Source organism: Pinus tabuliformis, chromosome 6, assembly GCF_031772625.1.
Source record: "Pinus tabuliformis cultivar Carrire ecotype Pingquan chromosome 6, CPIR1, whole genome shotgun sequence".
NCBI classification, from domain to species: Eukaryota; Viridiplantae; Streptophyta; class Pinopsida; order Pinales; family Pinaceae; genus Pinus; species Pinus tabuliformis.
In genome coordinates, this window is record NC_142292.1 from 1,868,269,110 (window position 1) to 1,868,279,696 (window position 10,587).

Below are 10,587 nucleotides of genomic sequence, written 5' to 3' on the forward strand. Positions count from 1 at the left end.
GCACCCCATCTCTCCCCTCCAATTCTCCCCATCCTTATAACCTAAGATCTCATCTTGCCACACCACAGGATGGCAGATCTGGACTGGGCCTATTACCCTCCCCCTCGAACCACAAGCCCATCCGTGGCTGAAAATCACACCTTTCCAAAGCTATTCTGATAGCAGGGGCGGAAGTCGCCTCTGGCAGACAAGCCACACTTGACCGGGTACTTAGAGCATCGAACACCCATGTACAGTTGCCCCCATGAAGTGGCTCTCTTACAACTATAGGGGCATGGCTAGCTCGCCCAAAAAACTAGCCCTCAGAAGACTATTTGAATCTGAGTCCTTAGACATCATCTTCCTACAAGAAACCTTGGGAGAAGCTGACCTCATCTCCCATACTCTCGGCTCCCTAAAGCCTGGCTGGATTTTCCAATCCTTGGATGTAATTGGATGTTCAGGTGGATTGGCCTTAGGATATAACCCTCGTACCATAAACTTGAGGACCTCTTAGGGAGGGGACGGATTTATTGGCATGGATATCTTCTCATCTGAATTGGGAGTGGACCTCCGCATTATCAATGTATATGGACCATGTCATAACAGAGAGGCATATTGGAATCGATTTCTCAACTTATCAATCATGTCCTCGGAAAATCTCATCATTGGATATGGAGAATCCTGAGGGACCAATGCACAAGTCGATAGGCTTACTGAAACTATGGAGATGTTGCTAGAACAACATCATCTGACAGACATTCCCATGAACAGGCCCCTTCCTACTTGGAGAAATCGGAGAATAGGTGAAGCTGCATTAGCTAGAAGGCTGGATAGATTCCTGATTAAGGACTCTCTAATACAAAATCTATCCCTCTACAGACAATGGGTGGGAACAGGTGGGATATCGAATCACTCCCCCATATTCATGGAGATCTTGGGTCCACAAAAAAAACCAGGGGCACCCTACAAATTCAACTCCACCTGGTTAAAAGACCCATCCTACAACCAAATGATAAATGATTTATGGTGACTCCATCCACCATCCAGAGGCAGAACTTGGGCTGAAGGTTTCTGTTGTAACCTCACAATGCTCAAAAAACTCTCCATTAAATGGGCCAAGGAAAAAACCAAGAGAGATGATAACACCCTCACTATAGTGGAGCAATCTCTGGCTTCACTTCAGGATGAGCAGAACAGAGGGTTTGCATCTGCTGAAGCCAAGGATCAGCTTATTGAACTGGGAAACCAGAAGATCAAAATTCTAAAGGATCGGGAAGAAACTTGGCGACTCTGAAGCCGAGCAATCTGGTTGCAAGCAGGGGATGAAAACACAAAGTTCTTCCAAAACTACGCAAAAGGAAGGAAAATCTCCAATACTATCTGGCATATGCCTTTGGAAGATGGAAGCAATGCATCTACCTTCAGTCAACTCTCGCAGTTGGGGAATTCACACTTCAGAAATCTCTTCATGGCCCCCCGAGAGGCATCCATTGCTGAAATTGTCCAAACTGCAGGGCACTTCCCCATTTTTGTTGATGAGGACTCAATTGAGGATCTCATTTCCCCAGTCACACAGGGGGAACTTGAAGGAACGCTAAAATGGTTCAAGAAAGACAAGAGCCCAGGGCCGGATGGATGGACCATTGAATTCTTCCTTGCCTTTTATGAACTCATTGGACCTGACCTACTTAAGGTGGTGGAAGAATGCAGATCATCTGGGCGTATGTATGAGGCCATCAATACTACTTTCATTGCTTTAATCCCAAAATCCGACTCCCCTACATCTTTCAATGATTTTCGGCCTATCTCCCTTTGCAACTGCTTGTATAAAATCATTGCCAAGATCATTGCAAATCGGCTCCGTCCCATCCTGTCTAGACACATCTCCTCCGAACAATTTGCTTTTCTCCAGAACAGACAAATACATGAAGCTATAGGCACTGCACAAGAAGCCCTACACTCTATCAATCACAAAAAGATCAAAGGAGCCATTCTCAAAATTGATCTTGCCAAAGCTTTCGATAAGGTCAGCTGGCTCTATATCAAAATGATCCTCACACATCTAGGTTTTCCCCCTCCCTTCATCAACTGGATCATGTGTTGTATTAACTCAGCAACCTTCAGTGTTCTCATTAATGGCTCTGCCTCGCATTTCTTTCATGTTGAGAGAGGCCTTCAGCAAGGATGCCCACTTTCCCCACTTCTCTTTCTAATTGTTATGGAGGCCCTTAGCAGACTCATTACATCAGCCAAAAGGGAAGGTCGATTACATGGGATACAAATGAATGACCTCTGCCACCTCACCCATCTACTCTTTGTCGATGATGTCCTTATCTTCCTCGATGGCAGCCTGTGGGACTCATCTACCTTCCATGACATTCTTAAACTCTTTGCAAAAGCCACCGGCATGGAAGAAAACCATACCAAATCCACCATTACTCTCTCATATACATCACCCCAGGAAGCCAGATCTGCATACCAACTCTTTCCCTTCCAACAACATCTCTTGGAGGATGGTCTAAAGTACCTGGGTTTCCGGCTAAAACCCCACAGCTATCGTATTGCGGATTGGATTTGGCTTGTAACAAAGATTGAGAAGAGGCTGAAAAACTGGAACCATTGTTTTCTCTCAAGGGTAGGTCGGCTCGTTCTCATAAAAACCATCTTGGAAGCCACCCCTATATATTGGATGACGTTGGCCTGGATCCCTAAAGGAATTCTTGCCCGCATACAAAAGATCTGCTGCAGATTCCTTTGGAATGGATACAAAGAAGGCAAGCCCTATGCTTGGGTTGGTTGGAAACAAATCGCTCTACCAAAAAAATGGGGAGGGTGGGGTTTAAAAGACCTCTCAGCATTTGCACATGCACTAGCAGCTAAGATGGGATGGTCCTTGCTCACTTCACAGAACCTCTGGACCGAAGTCACATATCACAAATACATCTGGCCTCAACATCTCATGGACTGGATTCGCATCCCAACCTGGCCACGTACTGGGATATCTATCGTTTGGAAATCCATCCTCCATACTATGCCCAGCATTTGAGAGGGTCTTGCTTGGAAAATCAATGAAGGCAATATGGCACGAATAGGCATGGATCCATGGTCTGGTGGGGGAAATATGCATCATCTACCCCCAGATCTCATTCAATACCTAAACCAGAGGTAGATTAAAGTGATCGGCTAGATTGCAGACAGGGAGAACAACTCCATTTTTTAACAAGCCTGGTTATCTGCACGACACCTGGGCATTCCCGAACACTGGCACCAGAATTGGGAGGGTTATATAAATGCCCTCAATGAAGCACATGTTCACATTACTGAGGGATCTGATGAACTCATTTGGACCCCGAATGAGCACAGAAAATACTCTCCCAAAGCGGGATATCCAAACCTGCTAATGGATCGTAAACCACCTGCTCTCCTAGAATGGTGGACAAAAATCTAGAAACTAAAAGCTCCCCCACGAGCCAGACTCTTTATGTGGAATGTGCTCAATAACAAGACTCCAACCGAAGAAAATCTTATGCACAGATCACAATTTGGGCCACATTGGTGTGTCCTCTATACATAGGCAACGGAGACTAATGAACACCTTTTTTTAACTTGCCCTCTCACTGTTCAGTTGTGGCAACAAATAATACACCTCCTCAACAAGCAGGGCAGTTGGCATGGATTCTCGATCACTGAAGCATGGAACAATTGGAATGATGAGCACTTGGACAACAAGTCTCGATGCTTACCCCTCCTCATTTGCTGGAAGATTTGGCTGACCAGAAATAACATCATCTTCCAAGGATCTTCGGCACGATGGCCACTCATCACTGCAAAAATTATAGTTGCATATCAAGAAATCCCCAAGGAGACACAGACCACTACAGCACGACCTCATGCCCCCGAAATTATAGATCGAACTATCCCGTGGGCATATTTCGATGGAGCAGCCCAATCTCATGGATGTGGGGGAGGCTTTCTTCTATACCTATCTGATCAGCACCATTACCAAATCAAGATGGGTTTGGGGGAGGGTACAAACAATTTTGCAGAACTGATTACTCTCAGACACCTATTGCATTTTGCACTTGCACACTCATGCAATAATATTCAGATATTTGGGGATTCCAAAATCATCATAAACTGGTTCAACAACATAAATATTTGTCATGCTCATTCACTTAGAAACATTCTAGACGAGATTATGGTTTACAAGGCCCAATTTAACTCTATCATCTATCAACACATTTACAGGGAACATAACGAGGCTGCTGACAAGTTATCCAAGGAGGCCACGACACAACCCAGAGGACTGTGGATGATACAAGAACAACATGGAACAGATCAATATCAGTACTATCATCGGCCATACATTGACAGATCATATCCTCAGAGGGACCAGACACAAAATTTTTGATGGGCATAACAGCTCAGTTTTTTATGTATATATTTATGATATGTTATCTATCTACTGCAAGCAACTCTAAACACCATATGTGGTTAATATGTACAGTACTTGAATGGTATGGCTTTGGCACATATATATATTTTTTGAAACCTATTGCCCTGGTTCTGACCAGCAGTTATGCATATGCCTATGGCATCTACTACATGTAATTTTTCAAATTAATGGAATATTATGATTTTTCCTTAGGAAAAAAGTTGACGATCAAAAATTGATATCCTTTATCGAGGATAGATGAATTGTTCAATCAAATGAGGGGATAAATTGTGTTTTCGAAGATAGATTTGGAATCAAGATATCCTAAGTTAAAAATCAAGGAAGAATATATCCCAAAAATAACCTTTAAGACAATATTTAGGAATTTTGAGTTTGTAATATTACCCTCAATCTACTTAAGGACCCCAAAGGAGCATAATGAACAATTAAGACAAGTGTTTTAGTGTCTGGGAAAGAACCATCTATATGGAAATTTGTCGAAGTGCTCATTTTATCAATGCAAGATTCATTATCTTGAACACCTTATCTTTAGGGAAGGAACCACAATAAACTTAGTGATGATCTAGGCCATCATGGAGTGGCTAGCATCAAGCAATGTTCATTAAATACATAGTTTCATGGGTGTGGTTGCGAAATATCGCAAGTTTGTTGAGGGGTTTTCAAATATATCAACCTTCATCACCTAAATCCAAAGTAAGAATAATAAGTTTGTTTAGAGGGGAAAATGTGAAGAAGCATTCAAAAGATTAAAATTGTTGTTAACAACTACACTGATCCTGAAGATACCAGATATAGAGAAAAAATACATGGTTTGCACTTACACCTTCAAGGAAGGACTTTCTTGCGTATTGATGCAAGATGAAAGAGTAATAGTGTATACATAAAGAAAAATTATAACTCATGATGAGAACTATGTAACACATTATCTATAAATGGTAACCATTTTATATTTCCTAAATATTTGGAAACACTACTTACTAGGAAGGAAGTTTAAACTTAAGATTGATCATTGTGGACTTCAAATATTCACACAATATCTTTTGAACACCAGACAAAGAAGGTGGTCAAAGTTAATAAGTGAATATGATTTTGATATTAATTAAAGGGAACAGTAAACAGTGTGACAGATGCATTAAGTAGGAAGCCTCAGATATTTTTAGTGATTCCCTTAAAGAAAAATATGAGGGACAAGTTGCTTAATTTACAAATCGAGGACACCCGGTACAAGGAGGTTAGCTATAAATTAAGGGAAGATGAGATGATGATCCCAAAATATGAGGGGTACACTCTAGATATTGATGGATTTCTATGATTCCATGGAAGGCTATATGTGGCATCGAATGAATAAATGTGTCAATTGATCTTGAGCGAAGCACATTGAGTAGCATACATGGCACACCCGAGTGTTAAGAAGATGAATGTACACATAAAATTGGTATTCTTTTGGAAGAGGATGAAGGAGGGCATTTCAAATTTTGTAACAAGATGCTTAGTGTCAGCGAGTAAAATCTTAGCACAGACATCTAGCAGGGTTATTTTAACCCCATGAGATTTCAAAGTCTAAATGGGAAGTTATATCAATGGATTTCATCATGGGACTGTCAATGACCATAAGAAGAAATGATGTTATATTTGTAGTGATGGACACATTAATGAAAAGAACCCATTTTATACCAGTTAAAACTACATATAAGGCACCTGAGATAGCTAGAGTTTTCATTGATTATATTATGAGATTACACAGAGTGACAAGGAACATTGTATCAGATAAGAGAGTGTTGTTTACCAAATGATTTTGGACTAGATTCCAAGAAACCTTGGGAATCCATATAAACTTTAGCGCTGCTTATCACCCCAAGATGGATGGTCAAACATAGAGGAATAATCAAATCCTCAAGGACATGTCACAGAATGTGATGAACTAACAAAAAATATGGCAAGAGATTTTTCCATTAGTGGATTTTTTTTACAATAAAAATTATCGTAGTTTCATGAAGATGGCTCCATTAAATCTCCTATATGGGAGGCCTTGCAGAATTCTTCTCAATTGGGATACACTAGAGGATCAAGTATAAATAGGACCATAACTAGTACAAGAGATGGAGGAAAAAATGACTATGATTAAATGAAGGCTGAAGGAAACACAATATCAGGAAAAGAGCTATGATGATGCTCATTGGACTAAATGAAGCTATGAAGTGGGAGATAGGGTGTAATATCTCAATGATTTGTAGGACCATTTGAAGTCGTAGAAAAAAAGGATCAGTGGCATATAAGCTTTCTTTACCAACATCATTAGCACATATACATGATGTGTTCCATGTGTATGTATTATGTCATTATATTTCATATCCTTCGCATATTATTGACATGAGTCATCTGTAGGCCTCAGATGAGGGCAAAATGATGGCCGAGCTAATTCACATGCTAGACCAACAAACTCTACAATTTAGGTTGTGATTGGTGGACCAAGTGAACGTCTAGAGGGACAGTTATAGCTCCAATTCGACTACTTGGGATGATATTAATGAGATGTATCACTATTTTATTTCTTTTTTTGAGGAATTCGAGACAAATACTATAGTTAAGAGGGGGTGTGTGTAGTGCCCCACTCTAGTTCACTGACTTTGATATTACCTTAACATTGATATAGCATTATGACACATAATTCTTTGAGGACCTTAGGTCGGGGATCCATTTATTCTACTTTTAATATTAATGAATGTGATGATAATTATGATGTCCTATTTTGATGTTATTTTGGTTGTGATGATGCTTATGATAGGCATATATGATGAGTTTGTAATTATGTTGATGAATTCATTATATGTGTCTCTTTTACATATTCTGAGAACTAGCTTTTTGCTTATAATTAGGGATTATGTCATAATGACAACTTAACATGTGAAATTATATCAATGGCTGACATTATGAGTAGATATCACTCATAATTATTGAGTGTAGTAGAAGAATACATAGATGCATCTGCATCTAATGAGTCTGTCACATTTAGTTTGATTGATTGCATACTAACTCCATTTGAAATTTTAATTAATATTTTTTTATGGTTACTAATGGCATGATAGTTGTTATAGGCACATGTCAGTTGCTTGGCCAAACGACTCACACAGGGGTGATAGGGCTATATAAGACAAATGGAACTTCATGGGAGGGGTGGGATGGCATCCTTGATTCCACCCTGTTGATAGTGTTGTAAATATGTCAACCAAGAGGGTCTCCCTGATCTGAAGCCCCAAATAGACCTCACACCCTTTGGAAGAGAAGCCCCATCCAAGGTATTGGCCCGAATTCCATATATTCTTACAGGTTTTCCTTAGCTCTAACTTTCAGCAAGAGAGAGGAGTGTAAATGTGTCTTCGAAAAGAAAGGGGTGTGTCTAGTGAGTGTTCGGTCGTATGTGTGTCAAATTTCATTTTCTACGGAGGGGGAAGATATAGGTAATAGTACCACCCTAGTATAGACACACATAAACAAGAAGAATCCATTCAACATCCAGCAAAATAGTCCACACAGATGCGATAGTCATTGAAACCATTACAACAAGGAAGATATGTCTAATATCTAGCGGAATAGTCCATGAGAATGTGACAATGATAATTACCATTACAACACATTTTCAATAAGATAAGTACCAAAATAACTAAAATAGTTCAACTACTTTAGCACAGATGAAAGCAAACATGAATTACAAATATTCACAAAATAGTCTTACAAATATTCATAATCCATTCATGAAGAATGTGTTGGCTATAAGGTTTCTGATATTAAGTAAAATTTCCAAGACACGTTTATACAATGAACACCACTAGCTCCAATAGTGGAGTGTTGGAGCCACTCCTTGCTCCCCAAAAGAACTAGTTTGTCTCTCTAATGCCTTACGGGAGGAGCCAAGGTGAAAATTCCTTTGCTCATACAATGAGGGTGTATATATAACTAATGGGGAGGTGATGCTTCACCTTCCTTGTGAATCTTTGAATACCCTCATGATTGTTTGACTTCCCATGACTTTTCGACTTTACATGACTCTTCATATTTTATACATGTCCTTTCGACATCCACTTTACAATACATTCCTCCAATATTGAACTAAATATTCCACAAAATTATGTGGCACATGATGACTCATGACATGAAACTGATGACATGGTAATGTCAAGCCATTCTTTGTGTTTGCTTCCTTTTTGTCTTCTTCAAAATATGGTGCATGTTCTTCTTCTTCCTCCTCCTTATGACTTCAAAATGAGGAGTCTTCCATGTGATATTTATCTTTCATCTTCTGATATAGTTTGGTGTTCCTTTTCCTTCTCTCTTGATGATCATCTTATCCCTTCAACTCCATATGTGTCTTCTAGCATGTCCTCCTTCTCCATCTCCTTCTTCATCATCTTTCCATAACATGATAGAGTACATGCATCTGTAATCCACTCATGGCAAGACAACATCAGTCTAAGAAACCCCTAGTCTAAGATGGCACATGTTGATCCATTGACTAAGCCAAACCTAGGTGACAGGTTGGGAAAGAGGCTCAGTAACTATGCAATTGTGTAGCTCAGGTGGTCAGGGGTGAAGCTTGAGCCTTAAGATTGTGCAATGCACAGTTCAAGCTGGACTGAGGAAGAAAAATACATAGTCTAGGAGCTCAATGTGACATGATGAGGGGATGGGTATTGGATCAGCCTATTGCACAGTTCTGGAGGACAGAGGAGAACGGGTGATTGCAAAATTGCACAATTAAAGAGATCAGGGTTGAGGTTGGAGCCTTGAGACTACACAATGCACAGTACTGAGTGGGCAGGAGAGAGAAATTATGCAGTTTTGGGAGTCAATGAACCAGACTGAGGGATTTGACCTGCTTCAGCCAACTGCATAGTTCTGGGAGGTAGATAAGTCATGGTGATTGCATATTTCGAGAGATCAGGGTTTGATCTTGAGCTCAGATATTGCACTATGCGCAGTTCGAGTCAGGCTAGAGGGTTGAATTGCACAATTTTGGAGGCCAAGGCTCGAGCTTGAGCACTGAAACTACTCAATGCATAGTCCTGGGAGGCAAGAAATTCCATTGCATAGTGTCAAGAGGCAATTTTATGGTTTCAGGGCTGGGACTACGCAATGCGTAGTTTAGGAAGGTCGTATGAGGCTAAGTTGCAGGGAATTTTTAAAAATTTGGCTAAGTGTGGGATCAGTGAAACTGATGTGAACAGTGATAGGAATTGACGGTGATCTCACACTTAGATATTTGATGACACAAGATATATCATCCAGAACACATGATCACATACTTCCCTTAGTGCGACAACTTATAAAAAGTGTAACACTAAAGATACACTTTGTGATGATAATGAAGACACTTATGCAAGAGTGCTTAAAACTTTGGAAATAAGTGCAACATGTGTCTACATGGTAATATCAACTCATTTGCACAAAGATAACCTATTGAAACCACAAAAATTATCTCATGTACATCGTGTGACACTTAACATGCAAAAAGATGACAATTGCTACAGTGTGAACAACACTTGCGATACGTGAATGACAATGAAAGTAACACATGTCAGAGCAATGATAACTTGAAAAAGACACTAATTAGAGTGAATCAAGTGAAAGCGACATCCAAAAGCATGAAATTGACACTCGTGAAAGCAAAGGTGCACGGAAGCAACAATTTGCAAAACTCACCGAAATAGAAATACAAATGCAGCTAGACGTGATAAATTGTTGATGTCAATGCAAACTTACTATCAACATGGATTTGACATCGTACAAACACAATCTTGATGGATTGTGCTATGCTCATTCAAGCTTGTGAAAAATAATGCATTCATGAACTTGTTGCATACTGAGCATGTGTGAGGATTAGTGACTTCGACACTTCCAATCCAAGAAGGCAGCCCAAAATCATCACTAACCAAGAAGTGACAACGGAATGACTAGTCACAAGATCCAGAGTAGGCTCCAAAATTCTAATGTAGGCAAATTTTGGAGGGTTTTTATCACATTGACACACTAGTAGAACTCCAGCTTCTCTGCCTTGGTCAATTATTTCATGCGGGATCTAGTTCTTCAGGAAGTATTGATTCATCATTCAGATTACCATGGCTTTCCCACTTTCCCCATGCATAAACATAGTC